The sequence below is a fragment of the Arachis hypogaea genome, chromosome 18 (genome assembly GCF_003086295.3).
Source record: "Arachis hypogaea cultivar Tifrunner chromosome 18, arahy.Tifrunner.gnm2.J5K5, whole genome shotgun sequence".
NCBI lineage: Eukaryota > Viridiplantae > Streptophyta > Magnoliopsida > Fabales > Fabaceae > Arachis > Arachis hypogaea.
Genome location: NC_092053.1, coordinates 86,014,055 through 86,020,826, shown reverse-complemented (window position 1 = coordinate 86,020,826; position 6,772 = coordinate 86,014,055).

Below are 6,772 nucleotides of genomic sequence, written 5' to 3'. Positions count from 1 at the left end.
ATTCTTCTAATTAAAGTTGCTTAATCACTCAATCCCTGTGGGATTCGACCTCACTCTATTGTGAGTTTTTACTTGACGACAAATTCGGTACACTTGCCGAAGGGAGATTTATTGTGAGATAAGTTTTCCGTGCATCACTGGGTTGGGCCGGCGGCGGTGGGTGGTGGTCGTGGAAGGGGGACAGTGGCGTTGGAGGGAGGGAGGAGAAGGAAGAAGAAGAAAGAAGGGGGAATGAGGAAAGGGGGTGGGTAGCGGCGGGTTCTGGGTGGTCGGCGGTGGTCGGCGGTGGCGTGGTGGTGGCTGGGTGGTGATGGTTGGATTGGAGGAGAAGAGAGGGTTTGGGGGGGGACTGGTAGGGTTCGCGTGGCTGGCGGGGGTTATAAATTTGAATCAATGCGGCCGCGTGGGGGACGCGGTCGCGTGGCTGGAGCGAAAAATGGTGTGACGCGATCGCGTAAATGACATGATCGCGTGGAGGCAAAAAGAGTAAATGACGCGATCGCTCGGGGCATGCGATCGCGTCGCTGGAATTTGCGCTAAACGCACAAATCCAGCGTCGTTTCAGCGCAACTCTCTGTCTCCTTTTGGGGTGTGGTGCAATCCATGCGACGCGATCGCGTCGCTCACGCGATCGCGTGGGTCAATTGTGTGAAACGCACAATGGCCGCATGATTCCAGCCTAACTTTCTGGACGTTGGATCTTTACGCCGATCTCCAGGTCACGCGGCCGCGTGGATGACGCGGTCGCGTGGAGCACCTTCTCTCTCTCTTTTTTTTTGCAGTATGCAGAATGCAATGATTAATATGAATGCAATGCAAAATTCCAGGTTCAATATTATAAAATAAAATAACACTTGAAAACAAACAAAACGAAATAAAAATTGAAAAATGAATGATCATACCGTGGTGGGTTGTCTCCCACCTAGCACTTTTAGTTAAAGTCCTTAAGTTGGACATTGGAGGAGCTTCCTGTTATGGCGGCTTATGCTTAAATTCATCCAGAAATCTTCACCAATGCTTGGAATGCCAATAGCCTTCGGGGTCCCAAACTAGGCACGTGAAGCTTCTGGGCAGCTTCAAACAGATTCTCAGACTCCCGGGGTGACGAATGTTAGCATAGATTCCAAGATCCCAAACTTTGCTTTTAAATCCGCCTTCGTCTTGATCTATACTTTTCCATCTGGGCAGTTTAGAGATTAGATTCTCACCAGGATAACCAAACATTTTTCGAGATCCATCCGGTTGATCATGATGCCAATCCGTGCACTTCAAGTTGAAGCGTGGAACTTTATCGAACCTTGTGCACCAGATCTGAGTACGAGCCATTTCCCTTTTACTCTTAAAGCCACAGAGAGCTCTAAGCTGGCCATCTGTTTCAAGCAAACCATATTCAAGTGGAAAAATACAGTTAAAAGTTAAGGATTGTACCCACTTGAAGCTTGTATTGGGTGGTAATGGCCTTGGGGTAGGTGGTTCCAATGGTTCTGTGAGTTCTACTCCCTTGTACTCTTCTGTGAAATTCTCCACTTCTTTGCAGATTTCTTCAAATGTAACATCGTCCTGATCAAAGCCATCTATGTCTTCCTCATCACTTGAGTCATAAATGGGCGGTTTAGAGAAATCTACCTCCGCGTCATCTTCGTATTCATCTGGGGAAGAGTCTTCGATCTCAGAGAATTCACTTGCGGATGCAAGTTCATTATCATCATCAAGGAAACTTACTTCTGGAATTATCCTGTCTAGTTCTTCATAAAAGCTTAGCTTTGGAGGTTGTGCACTATCCTTCTTAGCATCAATTACAACATCCTTGACAGAATTCTCCACAACTCTGGATTTCCATGGGGGTTCAGCGTCTCCTAAGTCTTCAGCCAACTCTTCTTCTTGTACAGTGACAGCTTCCTCTACTTGTTCTAGTACGAGGTCAGGCTCTGTCATGTCCACTGGAGTCTCTAGTATCTCCTTCATGCTACGCTCTTCATTAGATTGTCCACATGGTGTTGTGGGAGGTCCTTGAATGTTCAAACGTTTGGCAAGTAATTGACTTATTGCTTGCTCCAGTTGATGAATAGTTGTTTGAAGTTGATCTGCTGTTTCCTTGAGGCGAATCTCTGATTCCTGGGGTGATAGGTTTGGACGTGGTACAGGGGGAAGTGGTGGTGTTTGGGAGTGATTGGATTGGAGCTGGGGTAAATGAGGATCATGTGGTGGTGAATGGTGAAAAGAAGCTTGTGAGCGTGGTGGTTCGAGGTTATGTTGAGAGGATGGTCTATAGGCACGTGGTGGGGCTTGTTGGTAGTTACATGGTTGTCCACCATATGTTTCAGCTGGGTATGCATTGCAGAATGGTCTTTGTCCATGATATCTTGGAGGGTGTTGTTGCCTAAAGGGTTGATTAGGTCCTCTCAGCTCCATCCATCCTTGATTGGTTTGACCTTGATGCATATTCCTATTATAACTTTCATTCCTTTCAATAACATTAGAACCAAACTCAAAGCGAAATGGGTGAGAATTCATAGTAGCTGATGAAAATAAAATGGAAAAATAAAAACAGATAAACAAGTAAAAGAAGAATATTTACAATAACCAATAATAAGGCACACGATTGCAATTCCCCGGCAACGGTGCCATTTTGATGAGAGAACTTTTGCGTGGTCTAGAAATTCGCGGATAAATCCTCGTTGCAAGTATATTTTCTAAACCTTCAAAAGTCCTTTCATACAAAAGTTTTGGTTGTCACAAGTAACAAACCCCTAAATAAATTGATAACCGAAGTATTCAAACCTCGGGTCGTCTTCTCAAGGAACTGCAGGGAAGTATGTTCTTATTATTGGTTATGGAGATTGTAAATTGGGGTTTTGAGAATGAGGAGTGAATAGTTTAATTAGCGAATAAAGTAAATGAAGAACAAGCAATTTAAATGGCAAGTAAAATAAATAAATGAATGTAAATAAACTTTTAGCAAGGTATGAGAAACTAGAGGTCCTATCCTAGCTATCTTTATCAATGATGATGAGAATTGAATCTTAATTCCGCTTTGTTAACCTTTACTAAGATAAAGGAAGGTCAAGGGATTAATTGGATTGATCTTCGGATCCTATTTTATTTTCTAAGAAAAGATTGGGATTCTTGAAGCTCAATTTAATTAACAAAGATAACAATTATCAAGCATGTTTGAGTTTGATAACTCCTGAGTTACTGATTTCTTAACCAAAACCAAAAGGAGAAAAGTAAATCTACTGGAATAAGAATGTCTTCAGATTGGGGATAATTGTAACTAATAAATAAAAGAAAGCAATATTAACTGAAATACCTCAAATAACATTAATCCAAAATAATAATCTGTAACATGGAAGAATTCATAAATTAAATTGCAAACGTAAATAATCAACTAAAGTAGTGAATAAAAGTAAAAGAGAAGCTTGAAGTAAAGGAACATTAAACCTGCGATCGAGAGTTACTCCCGAATTAAGAGAAATCCTAAATCCTAATCCTAAGAAAGAGGAGAGAACTTCTCTCCAAACTGAATCTAACTCATGAAAACTAAACTAAAGTCGTCTCTCCATGAATGGATGCATTCCCTCACTTCATAACCTTTGGTCTATGCCTTCTGGACTTGGATTTGGGCCAAAAAGGGCTTCAGAAATCGCTGGGAGCATTTTCTGCAATTTCTGGTGCGTGGCCTCTGTCACGCGTCCGCGTGGGTCACGCGGTCGCGTCATTTGGAGCTTTTCTTTTCACGTGGTCGCGTCAGTCATGCGGCCACGTTATATGTGTTTTGCTTAAGGCGCACGGTCGCGTTAGTCATGCGGCCGCGTCGCTATTGATTCGCGCTTGGCATGCGTCCGTGTCGCCCATGCGATCGCGTGGATGCCAATTTCTTTAGAAACTCCGTTTTGTGCTTTTCTTCCATTTTTGTATGTTTCCTTTCCATCCTTTAAGTCATTCCTGCCTTAGAAGATCTGAAACTACTCAACACACTAGTCACGGCATCGAATGGAATTAAAGGTAATTAAAATAATTAGTTTTAAAGCATATGAAACATGTTTTTCACATACATCACATAATGGGGAAGGGAAAGTAAAACTATGCAATTAATATGAATAAGTGGGTGAAGGATTGAATAAATCACTCAAACTAAGCACAAAATATATCATAAAATATGGGTTTATCAGCGACTCTCCGAGTTGCCACCTTCATCTGGTAGGTCAACCGGTTGCTGTGTGTTCTTCCTTCCACTTCCATTTTGGCTTATGGTGCATCGATCATGAAAAACAAAATAAACACCGTAAGATGAGAAAATACAAAAGCAAGGAAGCGTGAATTTATGGAATGAGGTGAGTCACTAGAATTGAACGAGCGAATTAGTGTGACATTGATGAAAAATAGGTGTGTGGGTTCTAAAATTGCGCGCGGTTTAGAACACACACACATGCTAGTATAAAAAGCTATGTCACATTTACACAAAAGAAAGCATACACTTCACTCATTCTAGTGTGCTTGAGATACTTTAAAAGACTTGTAGGTTAGGGCAACCAAACAAGTAGTGAAGAAGCATAAAAGCATTCAAGCAATTAATCAAGCCATTGTGAAATTGAATAGTGCATGGACATTGATTGATGTGTAGGTAGACTTAGTGAACAAAATGGTATATGAAACTCACACAACAATCAATGACACATATTAAAGTTATTGCAACACCTAAGTGACATAGAGGTGAAACACATGGATGCTATGGAACTTAGGAAAAAGAAGATAGAAGTAAAAATCAATCACATAGCAAACATGGTCCACAAAGCTTTACAAAGCTCAAAAATATATCGCTAGGTAAGCTTTCGATCCAATTTCACAATTCCACAATCTCAATGCATGAAATAAGTGACGTGAATAAGGGCAAACCATAAACAATCACACCTAAAAAAATCAATGATAATATACAATTGCCTAACAATAGATGGTGAATGCATGGTGGCCAAAACATGCAATTCAAAGAGTTAAGATGCATGAAGGCAACGTAACATGTACTTGGTATTCACAAATGTTCAACATGAAAATTCAAGACCAAGTAATAAATTGCAACCTCAACAAAGGAATCTAACAATGACAATAACAACAATGATGTTAAACTAACATCCTATTAGTAATAAGCAGCAGTAAACTATAAACAAGATTAGTAATCCAACACTTATAATGGAAAACAAAAATTTAAACTAACAAACTAACTAAAAAAATGGTGTTACATGATATTTGGTAGTGTTGGATGATGTTTGAAGGGTGGAAAGAAAAGAAGAGAAGAGAGAAGAAGGAAAGAAATGGAAAGAGGAGAAGAAAAGAAGGTGAGTGAAACAGGACAATCCACGCGTGCGCGTCATGTGCGCGTAAGCGTGAATTGATGAAATGGCAGCGACGCGTACGCGCAAGGTGTGCGTTTGTGTACATGGCAAAGTAGAGAGTCGACATGGACGCACAAGGTACGCGTGCGCGTGCCTTGAGGCACAAGGTTGGCACACTTCAGGCACAACTCTCGGGTGAATGTATGGAGGGGTGAAAAAACTCAATCCACGCGTACGCGTACATGACGCGTGCGCGTGGATGGTCGAAATGGCTTGATTCACGCATACGCGTAAAGCACGCGTGCGCGTGGATGGTGCTTGATGCGGGCAGAAATTGGCGAATTAAAAATTGTTAATTTACATACGTTGCAAGTATAGTTCTTAACTCGCCATAAATCTGCCTATCAATTTAAAAAGGTGTCACAGAAATTTAAAATTAAAATACTGGGAGTATGAATCCCAGGTCGTCTCCCAACGAGTTGCAGAAAAGTGTGCTATTTTATTAATCAGAAGTTTTCAAAAAGGTTTGAGTTGAGTAACCGGAAATTAAATTGGAGAATTTGAATAATGTAAATAAAAGCCTTGACTGGGAGTTGATTAGTTCGAATCCCTATTATTGTTGGAATACTCTCAAGATTAATTGACAATTAAAGGTTGTCCTGTTTAGTTATCCTTTACTAGGTAAGGGAAAGTCAAACAAGTTGGAATGCTACGTCTGTTCACAAGTTGCAATCCACTTATTTAAAAGAGATTGGTGTTAGTGACTAGAAGGCAATATGAAAAGGAACCCAATTACAATTTTTCTTTCAAGCTTTCCAACTCAAGGGTTCCTTTCAATTAACTCCCTATCAAGTTAGGGAACTACTCACTCATTGTGAATGTAAAATTCATAGCATATGAAAAGGAATTAAAGAAAGACATTGTAAATAAAAATCAAAATATTCAATTAAAAATAAAAGTGATCCTTGTATTAAATAATCCTAAAAATATTCCAATGGTAAAATTAAACAAAGCAAAGAACATGGAAGAGTAAACCAAGTAAAGAAAACGAACTAGAATGACGAAGTCTTGATGAGGTAATAACTCTTCTCAGTGTCCCAATGCAAAAGCAATAAAATATTAAAATCCTAAGAACTATGAATGTGTAGAGAGAAAAACCTAGAGGAGGAGTCAAAAACTAGATCTAAAACTAAAACTGTGTAGAATGAATGTTGTCCTTGGTTTCTGCATGTTCTCTAGCTCTAGTCTGCTGTTCTGGGCCGAAAATTGGGTCAAAATAGGGTCCAAAATCGCCCCCAGCAAATTCTGCAGATTATGCAGATCGCGCATGTCACGCAATCGCGTCATCCATGCGGACGCATCATTCGTGTTTTTCCCTGCCACGCGCTTGCGTCGTCCACGCCTCCGCGTCGCTTGTGCTTTTCCATTCCGTGTGGTCGCGT